Genomic DNA, 23,861 nt, shown 5'->3' on the forward strand with positions numbered 1-23,861 from the left:
ATGTTTCTTTTACCCAGTAGTTACTGTAACTACCTCTCTCTTATTTTTTTTAATCAAAGATTGCCCCTCACTGGGGTCCTTCCACAATAAATGGGCAGGATAGGGAGAGTGGGCACTCTCAATATGAAAGTCTATGTAATTTAAATTCCACAGCAAACGAAAGAACAAGAAAAGTGGAGCTGTAACTAGAAAGCTCATTTTAAAGAAACAATTCTCCCCCCGCCCAGGAGCTCAAAATGCTTCCTCTTCCTGCACTATTTAATAGTTTCGAGGGCTTTTTCCTTTCACTTCTCATGCAATCTCACAGAAAAATCAGGAAAAAGTGTTGTCAAACTCTTTGTGATTAAACTGTGAATCATTTAAAGATCTCTTTCAAATTAAAAGTAAAAGCAACATTTATACACGTGCCAGTCTTCAACAAAATAAAATAGGAAAGAGGTCTTTTAATTAGGACCAAGAATCACTTACAAAATAATATACAGGACCACAAGAAATAAGGTTGTCATTAGGACAAAAAGTTTTATCAATCTCCCATTGAAATTGGCAATCGAGTATTTTAACTTCTCCATTGCTCGGCTGAACTACCAAATTAAGTCAGTGGTCATTAAATCATGGAAACAAATAAACAAACAAATAAATATAAAAACAAAAACAAACCCACAAACTGGAAAAAAGAAATTTAAAAATAACCAAAATTTTTTAAAACCATGGAAACCATTAAAAACAAAGTAAAAATGATCACATATAATCCTATTTCTGAGCAAAAACCAAATCTAATACAGTAAGATGCCGAATTACAACCAAGCCATAAACAACAAACAAGCCATAAACGGCCAAGCCAGAAAAACACGAGGAGGTAGGTTCCATTTCTTTCAAACTGAGTACAAATTGTTCACGTTGTACTCGACGATTCCAATATCTCATAAACAACACTGACTGATGTGCAGAAAATGAACGTAATTGCCTGAAAACAAATAGCACTGACAAGCTCCAGATAATTCCATTATGCTGCTGGCACAGAGGGAGGTCAACGAGAGTGACAGACCAGCAGGGCCAAGAAAGAGAACGGACTTCAACACTTAGGGTGTCATATGACTTTGGATTAAAATTGCTTCTACAATGAAAACAAATGTTCCACCGCTGTTGAGGGACAAACCTGTTGAGATTCCATGAAGAGAGAGAACAGAGGTTTCCCAGTGCAGAATCAGCAGACGGATCTTCACGCTCAACACCGTGCTTTCTCAATATTTTCTTTGTTGAGGTTTCCCTCCCACTCTGAAACAGTATTTAAAACTCCTCAATTTATGGGGCACCTGGGTGGCTCAGTGGGTTAAAGCCTCTGCTTTCTGCTCAGGTCATGATCTTAGGGTCCTGGGATCGATCCCCGCATCGGGCTCTCTGCTCAGCAGGGAGCCTGCTTTCCCCTCTGTCTCTCTGCCTACTTGTGCTCTCTGTCAAATAAATAGATAAAATCTTAAAAAAAAAAAAAACAAAAACAAAAACAAAAACAAAAAAAAACCTCCTCAATTTATATCAAACCCCAGACACAGAGATCACAAGGCAGAGAGGCAGGCAGCAGCAGGGAGGGGGAGCAGGCTGCCTGCTGAGCAGAGATCCCGATGTCCCGATAGGGGGCTCGATCCCAGGACCCTGAGATCATGACCTGAGCCAGAGACAGGGGCTTAACCCATTGAGCCACCCAGGTGCCCCAGAACTCTTGGTTTTGACAATCTGTGGCCTCCATCTACTTCTGTTTTAATGGCAATGAACTTCTCCCTGCACGTTCTAACCGACCCTACAACCTTACTGTTTCTCGAGCCTGACCAGTATGGAAAGAGAGCTGAATTGTATTTCTACCTTAACAGGTACCTGTTTGCCTTTTGGGCTGCTCAGTACATGGTGAGCTGTGTCCTGCCCAAGCTCCAGAGTTCAGAGAGGCATTCCAACAGAAAAACAAAGGGGTGCCCAAAGGGTCCAATCATAAGGCACACAAAAATTACCTTGAACAAGTACTAATAAAACATCAAAACCATGAATTATTAAAAATGATGTTTAAAATAAAACATTGTTTTTTCTAAGGAAGCGAACATAATTTAAAGCTTCACTATACATGGCTTTCAAGGAAAAGCCCCCACTTGAACTAGTGGCATCGGACCAGAAGCACTAAGTGTGGAAAGGTTCCTTTTGTTTTCTAAATTTTGAAATACCACCTTGTGCATGAATGTAAATGGACAGGAACATTTAAAACAGAAGGGAGCAGCAGTCTCTTGTGTGGATAGCCTAGTAGTCGCTGCCCCTTCTGGTGAGATAAACCTTGATTTTCCGCTTTGGAATGAGCTTCACCTCCCAGACTTTCAGTCTAATTGATCTGAGTGAAACAGATCATGCACTCCCATCCTTCTAGGGGGCACACTCATGACCAGTAGTTTCCATCCTGGTGACATGACCCATGTTGGAGCAATGAGACTTAATCCCAGCAATGGAATTACTAGGAAGGCAAAGTGCTCTTTTCCTCCCAGTTTCAGAGGTAGTAGAATGTAGGTCTGGAGCTGGTTGTGACCATTTGGCCATGTCAGAGGAAAAACCCATCTGCATCTGAAGCCAACACTGAGGAAAGCATAGCCAAGAACCAAGGGGACCAGTCATAATGTCATCATCTGAATCCCTGGAAATGCCCATCCATGAACTGAGACCTTCCCTGGCCCTTTCAATCATAGGAGTCAATAACACTTTATTTTGTCTTAAACCACTGTGAGTTGGGTTTCTGCACATCCCAAACAGTACCACCAATAACTTGAGTGAATCATTGTAGCATTGGCAACATCAGAAATACAAAAATCCTTTTCAATGAAAGGAGGTCACTTTCCCTAGGAAAAGACCATGGGGACCTGGGAGTGAGGTGATTTCCATAAGGTCACTGCTCTTCTGCAAGAATTTGTGTTATGTATTTTCTTAATCGCTTTACACTTCAGAGTAACATGACAATGGTGACCTCCTACCAGCTGGAGAACTCCTAACGTTGGGAAAAAAAAAAAAAAAATCCAGAATTCAATGATTTTGTGATACCAGAGAATTAAACACCAGATGAAAACAACTACATATTTGTGCTTAAACATTAATGGCAGTCTTAATGAGCAAGCCAAATGAACTCTTCTCGTGATCGAATCCTAAAAGAGAAAGGGAAAGATACTCTTTTATCCAAGCTCCTTCACTCCCTGCTGGGAATATTTAAATCTCAATTATTCCTCAGAGTCTTTGTAACCATGCAGCATAAATTCCTGATGAAAAAAAAAAAAAAAAAAAAAAAAAGAGAGAGAGACCCTTTCTGGGTATATTCACTCCATAGTGTAGGAACTGCTAAGAAAGAAAATATTAACAGCCTTGTTCAAGTGCACTGCAGTATGATGGCTGGAAGCTGGGGACAACCCCCCCCCCCCACTGCCTGGGCTGAGAAGCATTTTTCCAAAGAAAAACAATAGCAAAAATATACATATTTCATGTACAGGCAAAAGTTCACCCGTCTTTTACACTTTAGTATTTTTAAGTTTCTATGTGTCTACTGAAAAGGGAAGTCAAGAAGAAAGTCTGATGGGGAAAAGTGCTGATGTTGACCCAGGTAGCAAGATCATTCGCCTGGATGCTTCCAAATCACCTAATTGGTTTAGTACCCCTTTCTGTGGTTTTTCACACTCACCTTCTCAATGCTTATAAATATGCTAGAGAACAGGTCATTATTCAATTCAAGACAAAGTCAAACTATAACTGCAAAGGTCAACTGCAACTCTAGTCTAGATCTGAGGTGCATTGCAGGTTCATTACTAACCTGGACACACCCAGCAGCTACAGACCAAAAGAACAGAATGCCGGTACAGCTGGTCTGGCAGGTGGTTCCACAGAACTCATCATGGCTCCTCACAGTGGAGGCGGCAGCCAAGACCATGGACCAAGGGAGAGGTTAGGATATCAATATCCAATAATCGGTATTTTCCTTCTCTAAACTATGGGACCCTCCTAGCACACCACAGTAAATAATTAAAGGATACTGACATAGTCTCCAATCATTCCCCAGCCCCATTTTCCAATTCAGGAAAGGACCATACAAAAAACACTTTCTCTTGTAGTATCTTGAAGTACCACATGCCATTAGTAAAAGCTTCTACTATTTTTTTTTTTAAAGATTTTATTTATTTATTTGACACAGAGAGATCACAAGTAGGCAGAGAGGCAGGCAGAGAGAGAGAGGGAAGCAGGCTCCCTGCTGAGCAGAGAGCCCGATGCGGGACTCGATCCCAGGACCCTGAGATCATGACCTGAGCCGAAGGCAGCGGCTTAACCCACTGAGCCACCCAGGCGCCCAAAGCTTCTACTATTAAACGTTCTGTATTACATTACCTAAATTCAATGTAACATTTTTTCTCTGGTTTACCACTCCAAAGATGAAGAGTTTACTGCCTGCTATCTTCAGGACTTTTTGGTACTTATCCTTAATTCTAAAAAGTACTTCAGCTGATCTTTCTTTACCAGTAACCATCTTTATCATCTTGGAGAAACCATTTAATTTTCCTAGACCTAAATTTCATCCTCTACAAAATAAAGTATCAGAACAAATTTGCGGACACTTAAGACTTTTAGTAAGTCAATGTTCATCCCAACACTCTAGGTTGGTTCCTTAGACTCTGTTCTAGCTCTTTAAATATGTGTCCCATGTACGTTTTTTCCTACATTCCTAATTCTTTCCTGGTACTTCCCAAGATAAAAAAGTAATAAAGATACAGATAAAAAAAAAATCCAATACAAAATTTCAATGCTCTTCACTGACCTCCTATCTCACAACACCCACTACAGGTGAATGGGAGGGGAGCTAATATGGCAACCACTGTGTCTGAAACATGGAAGGCATACCCTTTCTTCTCTTCCTTGTATCAGAGCTAATAAAAGCCATCAGCTGGTCATTAGAAATAAACCTTTCCAATTTGTAAGTCAGGTTTTTAGTGTTTTACTGTTATTTTGAAAAACTGATGGATGATAGAACACTATGGAGGAGAAGAGAAGTTTGTGTTCAGGGACTCCCCATATACTCTCATATGGGGATATGGGTATCCCCATGTACTCCATATACTCTCAGGATATGCTGGAATGAAGACAGGCTTGGGAAATTCCTACTCATAATGCAAAACAACACTGGGATAAAGGTAAGTATGTGATGAACACCAATGCTTGCTTCTCATGCTTTCCTCAAATATACACACACGACATGCAATAAGTTAGCATGCGTCTGTTTAAATGATAGCACATCTGTACCCTACCCTTTGCTCTAAAAACTATTTTAACAACCACGGTGTCTAGCCTTAAGGGATATGGGAAAGCATCTCAGTGATCTATGCTCTTCTTAGACCCCTGTTACTTAATGATATGAATGAACATAGCTGTGGGATCTTCACATATGCGTAGGGAGCAAATCAAATGTTGCAATTGCAGTAGTCAAACCCAAACTTTTCCAAATTTTTGATAAACTAAGGAACAAATAGTTCACTCCACAATCTCTACTTTGCTTATTAGTAATGAGGAACTGTGCCGTGAATTCAGATGAACTGGTGTTAATATCCAGAAACCATTTTGAGAAGCAGCCCTACAATTTATAGAAATCATAAAACCACTCATGATAAAGAATTTGATAAGGAAACCAGAAGTGATATGGATCCCCACTGGTGTTGCTAGCTGAATACCCACTCCCAATTTCAAGAACAACTGTGCATCAATGACCAGGGGAAGACAAGTCAGGAAGGCTCACACAGCACTGGGACCTTCCCACATGGAGATGGGCCTTTGGCAAAAAGTAGGAAAACACCTCTTGTTTAAAGGACAGCTCTCTAGAATCCTTTTCTCCACTTTTCATAAATACTATACAACAAGAAAAAGTCAATGTATATGGACTGGAGTCGATAGAAGAGATCAAATAGTAAAACCTAATTTTTTTTAACATTTAGTCAGAATTTTGGAGAGGATGCCTGGGCTTCTGAATCAAGATGCTTCAAAAATAGACCCCAAATCCCAAAGAGAGCTACACTTGTGGTATTAAGCACCTTTATCAGTAAGAGTAGAGGACACATCTTTCACAGCATCCATAAGCTTCTTTTAAAAACTGAACTAGATTTTGGGGCTGCCTGGGTGGCTCAGTGGGTTAAGCCTCTGCTTTCAGCTCAGGTCATGATCTCAGGGTCCTGGGATCGAGTCCCGCATCAGGCTCTCTGCTAGGCAGGGAGCCTGCTTCCTCCTCCCTCTCTCTCTCTCTCTCTCTGCCTGCCTCTCTGCCTACTTGTGATCTCTGTCAAATAAATAAGATCTTTAAAAAAAAAAAAAATGAACTAGATTTTGGGGTCCCTGGGTGGCTCCAGTCAGCTGAGCATCTGACTCTTGGTTTTGGCTCAGGTCATGATCTCACCATCCCAGGATCGAGCCCTTTGTCAGGCTCCATGCTCAGTGCACAGTCTGCTTGGGATTCTTCCCTTTTTCTTCTCCCCGGCTCTGCCCGTTCCCCCATCCGCATGGCCAAGAGCACACATATGCTTTAAATCTTTTTTTAAAAAACTAAATATAAAAAATAAAAATTAGATTTTTGACCATAAAAAAAAATCACAAAATTTTGAGTTCCCTGGGGGCCATGTACATCTGTGAGTCCCCTACACTTACTGCAAATGTAAGAAATTAGTAGGTACCACTAAAATTTACTGAATGAAAAAAAATGTGACTGAAAAAAGTATTTTCTACTTCCATACATCTAATAAGATTAGGCTATCTAGAAATGTTTTCTATTTCCTAGAATATTAATCATCAGTCTATCCCTGTTTAATATTCACAAAAAGAAAATTTATAATCATGAGTATGTTTACAACTTTCAATTTACATATTTTTTTTTAAGATTTTCTTCATTTATTTGGCAGAGAGAGAGAGAGACAGAGAGAGAGGGAACACAAGCAGGGGGTATGGGAGAGGGAGAATCAGGCTTCCCACCAAGGAGGGAGCCTGATGACAGGCTTGATTCCAGGACCTTGGGATCATGACCTGAGCCAAAGGCAGATGCCTAACTACTCAACCACCCAGGAGCCCCTCAATTTACATATTTTAATTTATCCCCACAGTTAAGAAATTTGCCATCATTCCAACATAGAGCATGTAAAAACATTTTAACACCTGAGATTTGATGACAAGCCAATTCCCACTGAACAGATACTTCAGATGTAAACTTCTGAATATTCCACAGGCTCTGTGTGGGAAGGAATTCATGAAGGAATTAAATAGCACAATTTACTAACAACCGAAACTACTTTATGGTAAGTATTGTGAATTCTGTCAAGACATAGAGGGTTGATGAATGAAGGGTGGGAACGACGCGGGAAGGTTCAAAGGTTCACTTTAAGGGGTCCCATCCAACTCCTCTGGTTCCCTAACCTTACTATATAAGAAGCTGTATCTTTAGGAGGAAAGGCACAGAAGCAAGGAAGAGACTTGATTCTTGCTGAAAAAGAAAGGGTTTTACTCCAAGGTTAAGATTCCTTCAGGATATTCTAGAAACAAAATGTCGGTGGCTCTCACAATCAAGGACAATGCACACTAAGTGCAATCCTTACGAGTTCCTTGAAGTCAGTTACTTAGTATTTCACGTATGAATGCCCAGTACTGACCAGTAGGCCCAGTATCTTGTATGTCCTCAATAAACGTTTACTGACTAAATTCAAGACTCTCTCACTCTCAGCAAATGTAATAATTTATAAAGTAATTCAAATAAACACCAAAGCTTCTGCATACAAAATAACAAAACTGGCAAAGAGAGTTGAAGCGTAACCCATTATCATCAATTAAGAAAAACATGGAAGCTGTGTCTTTTTCAATTTAAATTATTTGTTTGCCATAGCTGGTAGGGCTGGGGTTATTTAATGTCTTGAAAAACAAACAAACAAAGAATTTTGGAGATTATAGGATCAGCTTCATCAGAGGGCAGGAAGTAGGTCTTCCTATTCAAAGAAGGCAGGGCAAAATTTCAGTAGATGGGACCATCTTCCGCCTGAAAACTAATAACTCTCTGGGGATCTTGAAGGTGGAGCAGAAAGTTATTGTTCCTACAAAGGCCAGACAGTTTACCTAGAACTTCTAAAAGAAACTTCCGAAAGTTTCTCAACTTTTCGTACTTTGCTGGTTATTGGCTAAGTGGGAGAACCACACAGAACTGTCCAATAAAACATATGACCCAGGGTTCTAGCTAGGGGAGTAAAGCACGGAACGTGTAGAGCATTCCTAATACCTTAGAAAGAGTTGAATACTGAACTCTGATTGGTAGATAACATGCTTACGGACGGACGTTCCTACAGTTGGTATTATTAACAGTTAGGAGAGCTGTTAAATGGGAGTTTTGATTTGCAGGATTTCTAAACAAGTTACAAAGGGCATATCTTTCCTAACAGACACTCTAAGGAATGCATAAACAACAAAACTAACACGTACACAACCACCAAGCTGGGAAAGGCAAGACTAATAGCCATTATACTTGAATGATGCATATTCTAGTCATGACACATGCATAAAAATAGAGAACATCAGAAAGTCACCCAATAAAAACTGAGTATTAAAAAGTCACCCAAAAAGGTGTTAATAACTAATAACAAATTACCAGATAAGACCAAGAGGAAAAAAAAAAAACTAAATACCTAATGTGATCATTTATACCATAAACTTCTCTCTCTAGAACAAAAAATTCTTGGGTTTAAGGGTTGCACAAGGAGGAATTTCAAAACGGATAAAGCAATCTGTGAACTTCTGAAAACACTTTAAGTTTCATCTTGGTCACATGTTCTAACAGCAGAATTAAAAACTTTTGCAGCATTGAAACAAACTGGAGACCCTTACCAAACCGTAATTTACCATTTTCATGGGAATATAGGAATTATCTCAGGGTATTTTCTCTTAATAAATATGCCCCAACTACAAACTGATCAAACTGATGTTTCTTTAATCTTCACATTCTTTCTCCATGGCTTTCCATATTTTTCCTCAATATCTTTTCTACTATGCAAAGCTGATAAAAGTGTCAGTTATGTATACCGTAGATAAGCAATGAACAAAAATGTCTTCAGCGCTCAAGCATAATTTCCTGTCACTCTAGCATCTGCAACTTTCTCTCCTCTGTTCACATTTTCTAATGTGCTATGGTCTAAATGCTTGGGTCCCCCCAAAATTCACATGTTGGAATCCTAATGCCCATGTGATGCTGTTAGAAGGTGGGGCCTTTGGGAGGTGTTTAGGTCATGAACATGAAGCCCTCATGAATGGGATTAATGTCCTTATGAAAGAGAGCCCACAAGCCTCCCTAGACCTTCCATAACATTAGGACAGAGTGAGAAGTCTGTGACCCAGAAGACCGCCCTCACCCAACATGCTGTACCCTGACCTCAGACTTCCAGCCTCCAGAACTGTAGGAAATAAATTGGGTGGCTTAAGCCACCCAGTCTGTGGTGTTTTGTGATAGCACCCCAAACGGATAAGACACCATGTAGACCCCAGAAGTTGCTACCTAAAATTAGAAAAACATTAGAGGGCGCCTGGGTGGCTCAGTTGGTCAGGCGACTGCCTTCAGCTCAGGTCTGATTCTGGAGTCCTGGGATCAAATTCCACATCAGGTTCCCAGCTCCACGGGGATTCTGCTTCTCCCTCTGACCATCTCCCCTCTCATGCTCTCTCTCACTCTCAGTCTCAAATAAATAAATAAAATCTTTTTTTTTTTTTAAATGTTAAAAAAAAAAAAAGAAAGAAAGAAAATAAATGAGTTACAGAACACTGGATCAATAGTGAAAAGACCTCACGTTATTCAGCATTTAGTTGTGAGGTGCAGAGATGCTGAGTGATTTGTCCATTGCCATCCTGATCCATGGCAAAGAAAATCAGTACTCATCGTGACTCCTTTAAAAACCAAAGTAGAGGGGCGCCTAGGTGGCTCAGTGGGTTAAATCCTCTGCCTTCGGCTCAGGTCATGATCCCAGGGTCCTGGGATTGAGCCCCACATCCGGCTCTCCGCTTGGTGGGGAGTCTGCTTCCCCCTCTCTCTCTCTGCCTGCCTCTCTGCCTACTTGTGATCTCTCTCTCTGTCAAATGAATGATGGGGTCTTTAAAAAAATAAATAAATAAATAAAAACCAAAGTAGAGTAGGATTGGGTGGGAGGACATGAGGAAGGCAGAAAAGACCAGACACACTATGACCTGCTTAGGCCACGGACATAAGCCTCCTGACAAGGCCATCAGGTCCCCAGTGCCTAACGCCGCACACATCTCCCTTCGCTGGGGAACATGAAAAAGGTCTTCTGTAGTCATACCCATGTACTACATTGTGGAGAGATTAACTAAATTTCAGCTCGGAGGGGAATTTATGTGGCTAAAACAAAATACAAGAAAGGTATGGTAAGTATTTTAATAAACCGTATGCGCCGCTAATGCTACCACTGGGCTCTCCATTATAGATTCACATACATATAATCAACATGAACTACATTCCTTGACAAAGTTCCCCGCCCCCCATAAAGTATGTTCTTCCAATCGAATGAGCCATTCCCCCCCGGGTGTTGAACGGTTAACAGACCACAGGAACACATCACTCCTGGCTCCTGTTTGAAACCAGCAGCTAGAGCAAACCATGGGTCCTGAACTCAGGGCCTATGTCAGTGAAGTTTTAAGAAGCTCTAATTCACTTGACATACCTCGGTGCAGCAAGGCATTTACCTGGCTGAATAAGTAAACACGAAAAAATGATGCAAAAAAATAAAAATGTCCAGTTCTTTGATTGTCATGATACAAAGCTACTCACAGACCAAACAATCACTACATAAACAAATCTCATGATCCTCACTCATCTTGCTAAAATCATGGTCTTCTTAAAATGACCACAAACTTAACTTCTATACAAGAAAAAGTACACTTCAAATTATAACTAGTCACAGTTTTAGGAGTATCCTTTTAAAAACGAAAACAGGCCAATATACAACTAACTTTTCTATTAAGCCATCTATCATGTTAACAGATAAACATGTTATTTAAAAACTTAGGTCTCTACTGTCAAGGAAGATTCCTCAAAATACCTCCATTTGGAGGAAAAAAGTAACATAATGTTGAGAGAGTTATTCATTTCAAGTGACTGTTGGCTGTTGTTTTTCATTTTTCTAAAGCTATCTGGCATTAAAGGACTTGGTAACAAGTCTGAAACTCCAGTACCTAACATGTAGAAGAGAGATTAAAGTCAACATTCTCTTTTAAATAAATCAAATAGCCTTAGGGATAATATTAGAAATGTTTATTTTTAAAAGTATCGGAATGATCACTAGGGGGACATTTGCCCTCTCTATTTATGTTAGCCACAATTTAAGGGTTTTTTTTTTCCACAGTGTTTCCTCCAGGATAAATAAGATAGTTGCTTTTCATAATTAATTTTAGTTACTTTCCTCAGGGTAATGTAATAGTTCAACATTTTATTCACCTTTCAGCCTAACAACAATTTATGATGACATAAAAAAGGCATCTAGATGGCAGTGTCCAGGCAGAAGGCAGAGTTCCATAAAAAAAAAACAAGGAAAATGGTCTTCCCAGGCTAGTGTTTTTCTAGATGAGCCAACAGGGCTGGTGCTGGGGGGCACCTATTCTGTACAATACCCCACATGGTATTCCCCTGCCCAGGAGCAGCGGCAAAGCTGGTGGGGGATCTTGTTACATCTAGAACCCACCAAGGTAACGCTAGGCCACTTCAGTCTCTATTAGGAGCCTGGTAAATTTCAGTCCAAAGCCTTCTAGTGGGAACCAAAGCCTCTGAAGCTATGAATCTTAAGAAGTGAACTAACTGGCATAAATTGCCATCTCCCCAGCCCCAGGCAAGCATGCTGGGCACAGCGTGCGTAAGCGCGAGGATACAAGCACATTCAACACCCTTGAGGATGTCCTAGTGTGCTCACAAGCAAGCCTGGGGTACAACTTTACCCCCAATCATCTGCACAACCTCGGGGAACCAGCATCACTCCTGAAAGCCTGAGACTCTGCATCTGTAGAGGTTAAGACCTGGAGTTACAGGACGCCATGATTAAAGTGACTGGCACAGTCCAAGGCACGCTGCCAAATCCAATACGTGTTATCTAACTCTGCTCTCTCTTCCCCCACTCCCTTCATGTCACTGCACGGTCCTCATTCAAGCTCTCTTTCGAAAGCCAAAGAGCTTTCGAAAACCATGAAAAGGAAGAGAACGTGTCCTGTGTTTTAGAAAACAGTTTATATAAATTTTGAACAGCCCTCATCTTTACCATTTACCCATAATTATTATTAAACAGTATGTGACATACATGCCACTTCATTCCAGAGGGCTCCCTACAAATGAACATCTGGTCTCCTACACTCTCTTGTCACTCTTATGAACCACAAATTTTGGGGCACCTGGATGGCTCGGTCAGTTAAGCTTCTGCCTTCATCTCAGAGTCCTTGGATGGAGCCCCACATAGGGCTTCCTGCTTAGTGGGGAGCCTGCTTCTCCTTCTCTCTCTGCTGCTCCCCTGCTTGTGCTCTCTCTCAAATAAAATCTTCAAACACACACACACACACACACACACACACACGCACACATTTCACCACTAATCCCTTCTTGTCTATACTGCAAGTAGCACTGGAATTTTTTTTATATTTTATTTCTTTATTTCAGAAAGGGAGAGAGAGAGAGCAAGCGTAAGTGGAGGCTGGGGGAAAGGGAGAAGGAGACCTCCCGGCTGAGTGGAGAGCCCGATGCAGGGCTCGATCCCAAGATTGTGGGATCATGACCAGAGCTGAAGGCAGATGCGTAACCAACTGAGCCACCCACGTGCACCAGCCCTGAAGTTTTAAGCCCTCCTAAATGTTATTAAAATAGAGAACAAGTTAAAGTCTAACTACCTACTAAGTTATCTCTCCTAGCCACCTCGTTAGATACTGTTGCTGAGCTCTCCACACTGCTCGGAGACCTGAGGTGCTTTTCTAAGTGAACAGAATTACTATTTATATCACAAAACATTCACTAAGACAATCATGCCTTCTAAAGCATAAGAACGGGTCACACCATCAGAAAGGAAAAAAAAAAAAAACAGGTAAGCAATGGCTTTGGAAATAGAAGGGAAAAGACAAAGCACTTCAAGGACACAGAAAGGAAACAGAAGTATATGGATCCAGAGGGATCCACTTTAGTTCCAGAAATCAGGAGGAGGGGAAAGATGCAGCAATTGAATATCATCTCAGGAGGAATCCTAGCCTATTTACAGCATCATGCGGTTTTTCCAACGAACCACCCAAGTATTACTGAACATCATCATGGCAACCCCTGTAACAGGACTGCTAACTTTCAGCTAGATTCCACACTGGATCAACTCCTGACTCTGAAGTGAGGAGGGGGCTCCCTCCCTTTCTCCATCCGCAGTTTCCATTAGGAAGGATTCTCTTAGGCTTCTGTCTCTTCCTCCTCTGCACCCCCAGGAGATGGCTTAACCTAGCGGATTGGCCCTTTTCTCCTTTTGGGAACACACCGCCCACAAGAATGGGCTACCCAATCAGTAATAAATGTGATGTCATAATCTCTCACTTGCTCTAATCTTTTATTTCCCACGTTCTTCAGAACCCAAGCAAGAAAATGGATGTTACTGCCTGGGCCCGCTCAGACAGACTAAGAAGTGACCACCTCCCATGATGACTCAAACAAATCTAACCTTTGGAAACACAATTCAGGGGTTAAGAGTAGAGAATCTAAAACTGGGGTACAAGGGGCACCCGAGTGGTCAGTCAGTTAAGCACCCAACTCTTGTTTTTGGTTCAGGTCATGATCTCAGGGTTGTGAGATAGAGTCCTGTGTTGGGCTCTGAGCTCCACAGGGAGTTGGCTCAATATTCTAATTCACTCTCCTCCTCTCTCTCTCTCTCTCTCTGCCCCGCCCCCTGTTACTGCTTGCTTTTTATAGAAATAAAAACTATTAAAAAAAAAAAAAAACTTGGGATGTAATGTTCTGCCCTTCATCTTCTCTGTGGACTATAAAGGCGTGGGTAGCTGTGCCTGGGTGGCTCCGTCGTTAAGTGCCTGCCTTCGGCTCAGGTGGTGATCCCAGGTCATGGGATCGAGCCCTGCATAGGGCTCCCTGCTCTGAGGGAGTTTTTCTAGATGAGCCAACAGGGCTGGTGCTTCGGGGCACCTATTCTGTACAATACCCCACATGCTTCTCCCTCTCTCCGTCAAATAAATAAATAAAATCTTTAAAAAAAAAGTGTAGATAAAATTCTTCACTTTGCTGGGTCTTAGTTTCCTCACCTGTAAAATGGGGATAATAATAGTAACTCATAGGATTATTACATATGTAAAGACCTTAGCACAGTGCCTGAACATAAGTAAATTTCAGGATCACTATATAGAATACCATTTTTCTCATTATTACTGATAAGGTAAGACTTGAAAGAAAGTACTCCACCATGCTAGGTTAGGGTCTGTTTTATGAGTTCACGTCTACACAGGACACCAAGAATGATGAGCGAACTATAATGGAGAAATTATAGAAAAATGAGTCCGTTGGCTCACCGTGAGCAAGGTCCTCTGAAAAAGCAGTTTCACCTCACAAGAAAAGCAAACTCCCTCAGTGCACACCATCTGGCATACACACCAAAACCTCTGTGTCTGTTGTTGTTCCTTATGGCTGTAATTGCTCACCTCCCGGCCTCTGGATTGTAGGTATGCATGTATCTGCCTGAGGACAGCATGACTGAGGCCTTTAGGCGTGCTCAAATGTTTCTGGGTGACAGCAGAAAACCTATGCATCCTTTCTGCTCAGGGTTTTCTATGACCCACGCCCGGTTATTTTTCTCCCTCTACCATGTACTTAAAAAAAAAAAAAAAAAAAAGGAAAAAGAAATTTGTTACTTGATGCGCCAGAGTGCATTTTAACTGACCAAAATATGCCTACGGCTAAAATGCTAACAGAGTTGTCAAAAACCTTTCATCTCGTTAGTGACTGAAATGGAGATCCTGCCTTACCTGGGGAAAACAGGGGCCTCCCTGCAGATCACAAAGCCACACAGAGCACAGGTAATTGGCTCCAGTAAGTCACCAGCACTGGTGTTTAGGCCACACGTTATCTTTCTGGGTCAGCTTGCTCTAGCAGCAGGCACCAGATCCACTGCTCTGACGGAAGCTTGGGGAAGCACCTCGTGTTTAGAAAAGCACAGTGTGCCTGAATTAACTCAGGGCAAGCTGGCTCTCATGTGTATCCTTAGAACAGTAAGACAAAGAAGAAACAGGAGTTCGGGGTTGGAAAATGCCGTTGCTTCTGGACTATTATAATTTTTTTCCCCAACCTGCATCTACCCACATCACAGGTATCGCCAAAACCTTCAATACAGATGGAAAACCTCAAGGGAAAGAGGGGATATTTCTTTCCAGTATACAAGCAAAAATCCAAGGAAAGCGAAGGCAGTAACAGGAAAAAGACAGGACTCTGGCTGGCCCAACACAAGACATTTAGAGTATGTTTGAAGATGTAACACGGAGAGCTTCTCTCTGGCCCATTTATTATGCACCAAATTATTATGCACAAAAATATCTCCCAACACTGGCCCCGAGGCTCCATTTTCATACGTATGAAAGAGGATACAAAACATCACACAAATGCAGTATTCCCAGTATAAAACAGGCACACAAGTCCTCCCGGAGCCCACTGGCTTCCCTCCATGGGACCTGCCAACGGTTATTCTCACACCTCACACACCGTCTGCTCTGCCAAAGCTGTTCCTTGGCTTTCCAAATGTGTGCCTTCCAAATAAAAATAAAAATAAAAAGAAGCAGGGTCTGTAACCATTCCACTGAAAGATTATGATACTGGGATGCCTGGGGGCTCAGTGGGTTAAGTATCTGCCTTCGGCTCAGGTCATGATCCCAGGCTCCTGTGATGGAGTCCTGCGTCAGGCTCCCTGCACAGCAGAGAATCTGTTTCTCCCTCTCCCTTTGGCCCTCCGCCTGCTTGTGCATGCACGCTCTCTCGCTCTTTTTCTCTGGCAAATAAATAAATAAAAATCTTAAAACTCTCCAAGGGTTTTCCAGCCTCTTAGGATAAACCCATCTTCCTTACCATCACCCATAGGGCTCTGTCTGCTCTGGTACCTTGTATCTGCTCTGAATTCATTTTTCAAAAAAGAAAAAAGAAAAAAGGATTCTGATACCATTGATAAAATGAGAAATGTCAACACACCATTCCCCCTCCGGTGCGGGCGGTGGGGGCGGGGGGGGGGGGGGCAAAAACAAAACCAAAACAAAATGTCTATGCTGACAACTGCCCAGAAAATGTCACTTCAGTAAGACACTGGATGAAGTGATAAAAACACATCCTTTCTTATTAAATCACACAGATGCTTTAAATGTGTTTTAAATCCAGAAACAGATAAGAACCCAATTACTAATTTGACTTCTGAATATGTATCTAATAAGGAAAACAGTAAAATAATTTTCTTCTTCGAAAACTGGCAGTACATGGGACTAAATCAGATATCGACATTATTAGCCAAATGTTTGAGATGTCCTGAAATTTCCCAGTATTTTCATGCCCTTCACTTTTTAAAATCAAATCCCTCCCTATGATCTTATTTCCTAGGAAGAATGCTGTGTTAGAAAGGTCATGCCTTAACAAACATTAACATTAACAAAGTTAATCAAATCGTTATTTCCAACATTATTAGTTCTAACATTGACTGCTAACATTGACTGCTTTCCTCAGAAAAGTCACTCTGCTTCTGGTACATTTCATAAACTAAATTTAATGTCTTCAATAAACATAGATTAGCTATATATATATGCATAGATTAGATATAAACACACACACGTATGCATAGATTAGCTGTGTGTGTGTGTGTATGTATATATATATATATATATATATATATATATATATATATATAAAAGCTATATTAGGTGTTTCATCAAATCAGTGTTTTCATTCAACTCTATCACTAACCACAATGCAAAATTAACATTAACAGAGAAGTTACAGATTTTAAAGACTATAAATGCATGAGATACTTTAGCTACCAACTTTCAAGGTAAGCAGACGTATCTCCAGTGTCTATTAGTGAAAGAGACAAGCAGACTTTGACCTGCAGGAGGACTCCTTCAGACGGAGTTTTAACCACAACCAGCATTTGATAATATTCCCTTAACAATCCTACATACATTTTCTCAACAGGAAAACACTTGCTCTGAGACACTGTGGCAAGCAGCATGGATAATACACACAGTGCACAGATAATAGAGGGTAGGATACAACAGGTGTTCACTAATCCATTATCTGTACTATGAAACACGTAGTCCTAGCCACTAGTACACACACACACATCCATACATACGGGGCAGGTAAGTCCTGTGTGGTTCTGAGCACAGAGCCCACCATATGTCAGCCTCTCAAAAGATAGCTGGTGAAAAATAAAAAAAGGAGAGCCCAGTATTTCTTCAAATTGCACAACTTTCAGTACATAAGCCTAATTACAGGCTAGAACATGTGGCCCCAGTCTCCTGCACCTTCAAATGAGCGGTAACTCCCTGTTCTGAGGCTGGTCTTTGTGCCCATCTCACCGGACTAGCATGTGAGCTAAGTGTCAGCCTCCCTCATTTACACATGAGAGGATCAAGACTTGGAGAGGAGATTAGCATCCTTTCCCTCCTTCCTGTCCAATGGAATCTCAGCTCTGTACAGTTCCCCGTCCCTCCCCCACAAAGCCATGTGCTCCAAGAAGAGGTTATTTCCACTTTGTTAGCAATTGTTTCAGAAATGGGCATTTGACCAAAGTCTGGTTACTGAGTCACAAAAGAAGCCTGGCTTCTGGGAAAAAATGTTCCTTTCTACAAGGAAACGGCCCCCAGAAGAAACAGTCTGGTTTCCTCCTCTGGACAGTGCCACCTGGACAGGACTAGATTTTTTTTTTTTTTTTAAGATTTTATTTATTTATTTGACAGACAGATCACAAGTAGGCAGAAAGGCAGGCAGCCAATCCCAGGCAGCCTCTACCGCTAGACTGAAGAAAATCCCTTTGGTAGAAGGCAATTAAAAATAAGAGTCTCTTGTTTGCAACCAAAATCACCCGAAGTGGTCTACAGTCCAAAGTTAGAGAATGCCATATTCATACCCAGGCCTGTTTGACAATCCAGCTTGCTCTCTCAGCTGCTATATTCCAGCAGACCTTAAAAGGTTTAACAGGAGCCCCACCCAATGCTAGAGGCCAAGGTGAAGGTAAAACACTGACTATATGGCAGGTCCCCCACTAGATACTTTATACACATTATCCAACTTAACCCACCATAGCTCAATATTGGACTCTAGGACTCAAAAGCCAAATTGGCCACAGTGAATGGATTCCTACAAAAGGTTAGATTTTACTAAAGTTAAGGACAATTTTTTTTGGAGGGGGGAGTGGTCGGTTGTATCAAGAGCCTTGATTTGCAAAGTATGGAAGAAAGAAAACGAGCTTAGGAGTTGAAACCCATATAACATCTTGGGTCAGTTGGTCAAGGTCTCCTAGCCTGCATTTCCTCAACTATAAAATACCTCTCCTGAGAAGCTCATGTGGGATAGTAGATGCTCAAAAATCAGTACATAATCATGGTTAATAGTATTCCTGGATCCAGCTACCGTAACACTAGAAAAGAATTTATGAGCATTCCAGGATTTGAGCGGGCTTATTAATCCTGTGATCATCATCGATAAGTCAGTCTCCATTCAGCAAGGACGCCTCTTAACGTTTATCCACCATCAACATGAAAAATAACCCTTAATAATTTATAATCTGATTTATCTTTCCAGAAATGACAAAGAATTATGAAACCTTACTGATATTTCCTGAATGGAAGAGCAGAGATGAAAAATGAATGTGCATCCAGCCGAATTCTCAACAGCTTAGAAATGTTAATAGGAGAGCCGCCCTGCAGATCAAGATACAGATTTCACAGGCCACTAAGGTATTCGTCACTAAGTGATTTTAAATTTTACCATTAATCCTCTTGTCCCCATTAACGATTATTTCATATTCTGAATGCCACACCATAAGCCCTTAAAGCAAACAAATACAGCAAAGCCCACGTATGGAGACAATAAATCCTACGTATGAATCAGTGCTCTCTCTCACTGGGGACTCGGGATGCATGGGAAAGAATTGGCGGTCCCCTTCTGAGGGCAGGAAGGGGTCAGCAGTCATGGCTCCCATTGAATCACAGAACATGGCTACCCAAGGACACCGGTAGGATACCTCGCAATCTACACCCACAGGGTCCTCATCACCCTTAAATCTTACTGAGCTGGCTCTTAGTCTGTCCCAGCCACCACGTAAATACTGTGCAATCCAGCAAACCAGGTGCTACTATCCCGGCGGGGTGAGGAGAAAATGGAGGTATGGCCAAGTTCAAGCCCAGGGTCACAGGGATAGTATGTGGGATGTAGCCAGGACTCAAAGCCAGGACCATTGACAGCAGAATCTCTGCTTCTAGCCACCACCTATAAAGCTCTCGGTAATGACTAGTTGCCATCCAAACTAAACCTTCCCAAATATGCCTATGGTCACTTTAGGTACATCTCACTTCCCATCCACAATCTTTTAAAGAAAGTCTTTTTGACTCTAACATCAAGAGGACAGGTAGATCAACGAGTCCCCTGAAGCCTGAGTCACCGAGAAGTTGTTATTATAATAATGTCACCAGGCACTAGCATTAAACAGAGCAGACGAAGAGAATAAATATCACAAAGGACTGCTTTGAAAGAAAAGCCAAGTAAATCCCATGTATCAAAACTGTTAGAGCTGAGCCAACCTCCTCTCCCTTTTGGAGGCCCGTTTTTCACCCAGGAAGTTCAGGGACCTGGAGGTTGAGGTCCCCATAGGAGAAGCCTTGCCCAGGGAAAGCGGTCTCCTCGGGCAGGGGTCCAGAAGGCCTCTTCTCACCAGCCGCGCACCCACTGTGTGCGAATACTACTTTCTGTCAGAGACCAAAGACTACAACGTTCAGTAGTTGGAATTCTAGGAATTCTAGACAATCCTTCACTTAAACATTAACTGAATACCTCTATGAGGGGGACACTCACTGTGCTACCCATTCACTACGCATGTGGTACACTGGGCTGTATACCGAATGCTTTCCTCACTGCATTATCTATATAAACACGCTGAATATGCTACAGTTTTTGAAAGATACCATCAATTAACACCTGGCATAAGGAGAAGAATCTTCATTTTTCCAGATTTTATTTTAGGTCCCTAAAATGTGATTTTACTGATTTTTTTTAAGCATAGAAACTTTGGATCCAATATTCAAGGCTGGGTGTGGCTGGCAGGCAGTGTGCCCGCTGAAACAGTTAAACAGGTGGGATACACCAAATGCAGAGATCTGGAGGGCTTATGGAACCTAAAATTCACCTACGAACCAGAGAAGTCTTTAAAAACATAACTAAGGCTATTCTGAAGGCAAGAGGCCCTAATACCGTACATTATTGGACAAATATTTTTCATTCCGTGTGTCGTTAACAGGATTTAAATTGGGAACGGTAACATGTTCTTTCCCTACGTATTTTTTTATTTAGACTTCTCTAAACTTCAAATATTAACTAAACTTCAAGTATTTATTAACTTGCACAAGCTGGACTATTGGTTAGACTAGTATGAGAGGACACTGTACAGTTCTGTATTTGTGATTCCTTAAACTGTGTGACCTAACCCAATTTTAAGGATAGAACTTCTAGATTATAATTGAAAATAATCTGGAGAGCTTTCAACAAATAATCTGTGAGGTTCAGTCCATTTTTCCACAAAAATGTTCACCTATTAAAACAGGAAACTCTGTCAACACGGGTCTGCAGTAGACAGAGGAGAATACAACCATTTCCCGAGGCTAGAAGACTAGTAAACCGCTGTCTATTGGTCTTCCCTTCATTTGTGTGTGAATACAATAAAAGTATTTTAATATGTTTACAATGATTACCAGTGAGCCAGAAACCCGAGTTAGAAGGAGAACAGAAAGAAATGGGAAATAATACAGGGAAATTTGTAGGTGTAACTACATAAAGACAAATATTCTCTATGCCTCCAGGACCACCAATGAACAAGAATCCTCACTTAGAGCATCTCCGTTTTAGAAAAGGAGGATAACTAATAAATATACGCCCCCGAAAAAAGCTGTAATAACCCAGAGTCATACCACCACTAATCAGTATTTAAAAAGCTTAGAACCTGCAAATAGAGCATTCTGCAAGATTCTGAAATACACCTTGGTTTTCTGTACTAAATATATGCTTCTGACTTGTACTCTTATGAAATATCAAAAATCACTGTGAGGCTGGGGTTGAGGTGAGCCTTGGGTATTTCATTTCCCAAATTTAAAATCTGGGGAGGCCTAGATGGCTCAGCGGGTAAAGCATCTGCCTTTGGCTCAGGTCATGATCCCAGGGTCCTGGGAGCAAGCCCCACTACCAGCTCCCTGCTCAGCGGGGAGTCTGCTTCTCCCTCTCCCTCTGTCCCTCCCTCCAGCTCATGTGCACTTTCTCAAATAAATAAAATCTTTAAAAATAAATAAGATGTAGCATATATTCTCTCTCCAGTTTTGACTTTATACACATGAAAAAGATTTAAAATGGCAACAATATAGTAACTCTAAAGGAAAAAGAATGACAAGGAGAAATAGCCATCTATTAACTTCGGGTTACATTTTTATACAATGCATGCAGAAACACGTAGAAGATATCTTTAAACTAAAAAATGTTAAATACCATCAGGGCAACTAAAAAATACTAAAGGATTAATAATGATCTGACCAACGATGAGACCTAATATAAGGTTAAAGAAAGTGCAGGTGGGAAGACCTGACAAGATAGTAACTTACTAGAGGAGTCAGCTTGATTTTAATGACTTAGACCGTATTTTAAGAGTGCTGTTCTTTTTAATCACGGACTTATGAGTGCCTAGGATACCACTCAGACCTCAGGCACTCAAAGGTGATGAAGGACAGACACTACCTTTTAATGTGCACTTACACAAAGAGAAGGCAGGAGAGCATTCAGATCCTGCAAACACTACAGATCTTCCTCCCGGGAAGATTTTCAAATGACTGGGGGAAAAAAAATTCAAGATTGCTTTACCCCAGGATTGCTGGTTCAATTCTTGGGTCAAATGAAGGTAGCATGGGTGTCTGATTTAAGTTGCCATTTCTTGTTTACAGAACAAAAAGAATTTAAACCACCATCCTCACCTTCTTCAGGCCGAGATCATCTTATGAGATGAGCACACTCCTGGGCCATGTTCTTTTTCCTGCTCAAGAACCACAAACCTTGCAAATTTCTAAGATCAGTGTCAAATTCCTAGCTAGACATGGAGCTCCGAGAGCTCCACGTCCTCTTCTATGAGGATACAATCTAGTTCCTAGTTCTCATACTGATATTGCCAAAAAAAAAAAAAAAAAATTAATACTTGTATTCTTAAAGTTCATCTGGAAGAATAAATTAATAAAAAGCAAAATAAAAATACTGGAAAAAAGAACTGTATTGAATGAAGCTAGTTCTAGTACATATTAAAACAATATAAAGTTATAGTAATTAAATATAAAAAAGTTTATAATTTTGTGTATGTCCATTAAAGCATCTAAAATCAATGAAATGAGGATTTGGACAATCAACTACCTAACGATTTGGAAAAAAAATAAAGCTCTACCTCAAGCTTTGCCCAAATAAATTTCAGATGGATTAAAGATTTAAGTCCTAAAAACCGGGGAAAAGACAAAATATTTTAATAAAGCATAGACAAGAAGAGAAATACAGGACTATGTAGTAATGTGAAAGTACTTCACCATAAGCCCATTTAAAGGTAAATTACAAACTTGAAAACTTCACATATAAATCACTGAGGATAAATGTTCATATCATACACTGAAAAGAAGCACTTCCCAACAGAAAAAATAGGCAAAAAATATTAAGGAGAAAATTCATAAAAGAAGCTATGCTTGTAACTACAGAAGAAAGTTCAACCTCACTACTGAAATGAAAAACCATGAAAACAAACCAAGTTCTGGGTTCTTTTTTTTAACCTATCAGGTTGCCAAGGGAAAAGGATTAATAATAGCCAATGAGGGTTAACACACAGGGAAATGAGCATGATTTTACAGGGCTGGAAATGCACATTAATGTTATTTTGGCAAAATGTTTCAGAAGACTTTAAAATGTGTGTACCTTTGGTCCAACAACGCTATTTCTAGACATTTTTCTTAGGAATTTAGTAAGTTCACAAAGGTAAGTGCATGTAACGATATTCCCTGCAACATTATTAATAAAGGTGAAAACGGGGCCCCTTCTGCCTTATGAGGACACAGCACCAAGAAGTCAGCCCTCACTAGACACTGAATCTACTGGCACCTTGATCTTGGAATTCCCAGCCTCCAGAACTGTAAAAAATAAATGTTTGTTCCTTACCACTCCCCACAAAAAAAAAAAAAAAAAAAAAAAAAGTGAAAACTGGGAAAACTGGGAAAGCTTAAATGTTCATTAATGAGAGGGCAGATACAATAAAATACCATGAAGCCACTAAAGATGGGCGTGGATAAATGATGTTATTAATGTCCAGCCAGGAAACATGTCCACAACAGTTTTAACTGGGAGGGGGGAGGGGGAAGGGGAGTGTTACATATAGTATTAAAAAAAAAAAAAGAAACATGGGGGGTTACTTCTCTCTGGATTATAGGATTAAGAGTGAGCTTAGTTTTTTCTGCATCATTTTTTAACATTTTCTGAACATTTTTCAAAGAATATTCTTTGTAAACAAGAAAAAAAA

General features: G+C 40.8%; 1 protein-coding gene and 1 non-coding gene across 8 annotated transcripts in view; both read right to left on the bottom strand.

Moving 5' to 3' along the window:
- Window positions 1–23,861, bottom strand: part of RYR2 (ryanodine receptor 2) — a 740,314-nt gene that overhangs the window by 564,662 nt on the left and 151,791 nt on the right. The gene's annotated exons all lie outside the window — the stretch shown is intronic.
- Window positions 10,567–10,701, bottom strand: LOC116882605. The gene has a single exon (XR_004385673.1). It is a non-coding gene; the product is annotated as a small nucleolar RNA SNORA2/SNORA34 family (small nucleolar RNA).

Source organism: Lontra canadensis, unplaced genomic scaffold, assembly GCF_010015895.1.
Source record: "Lontra canadensis isolate GAN:19392208 unplaced genomic scaffold, GSC_riverotter_1.0 scaffold85, whole genome shotgun sequence".
Classification (NCBI taxonomy): domain Eukaryota; kingdom Metazoa; phylum Chordata; class Mammalia; order Carnivora; family Mustelidae; genus Lontra; species Lontra canadensis.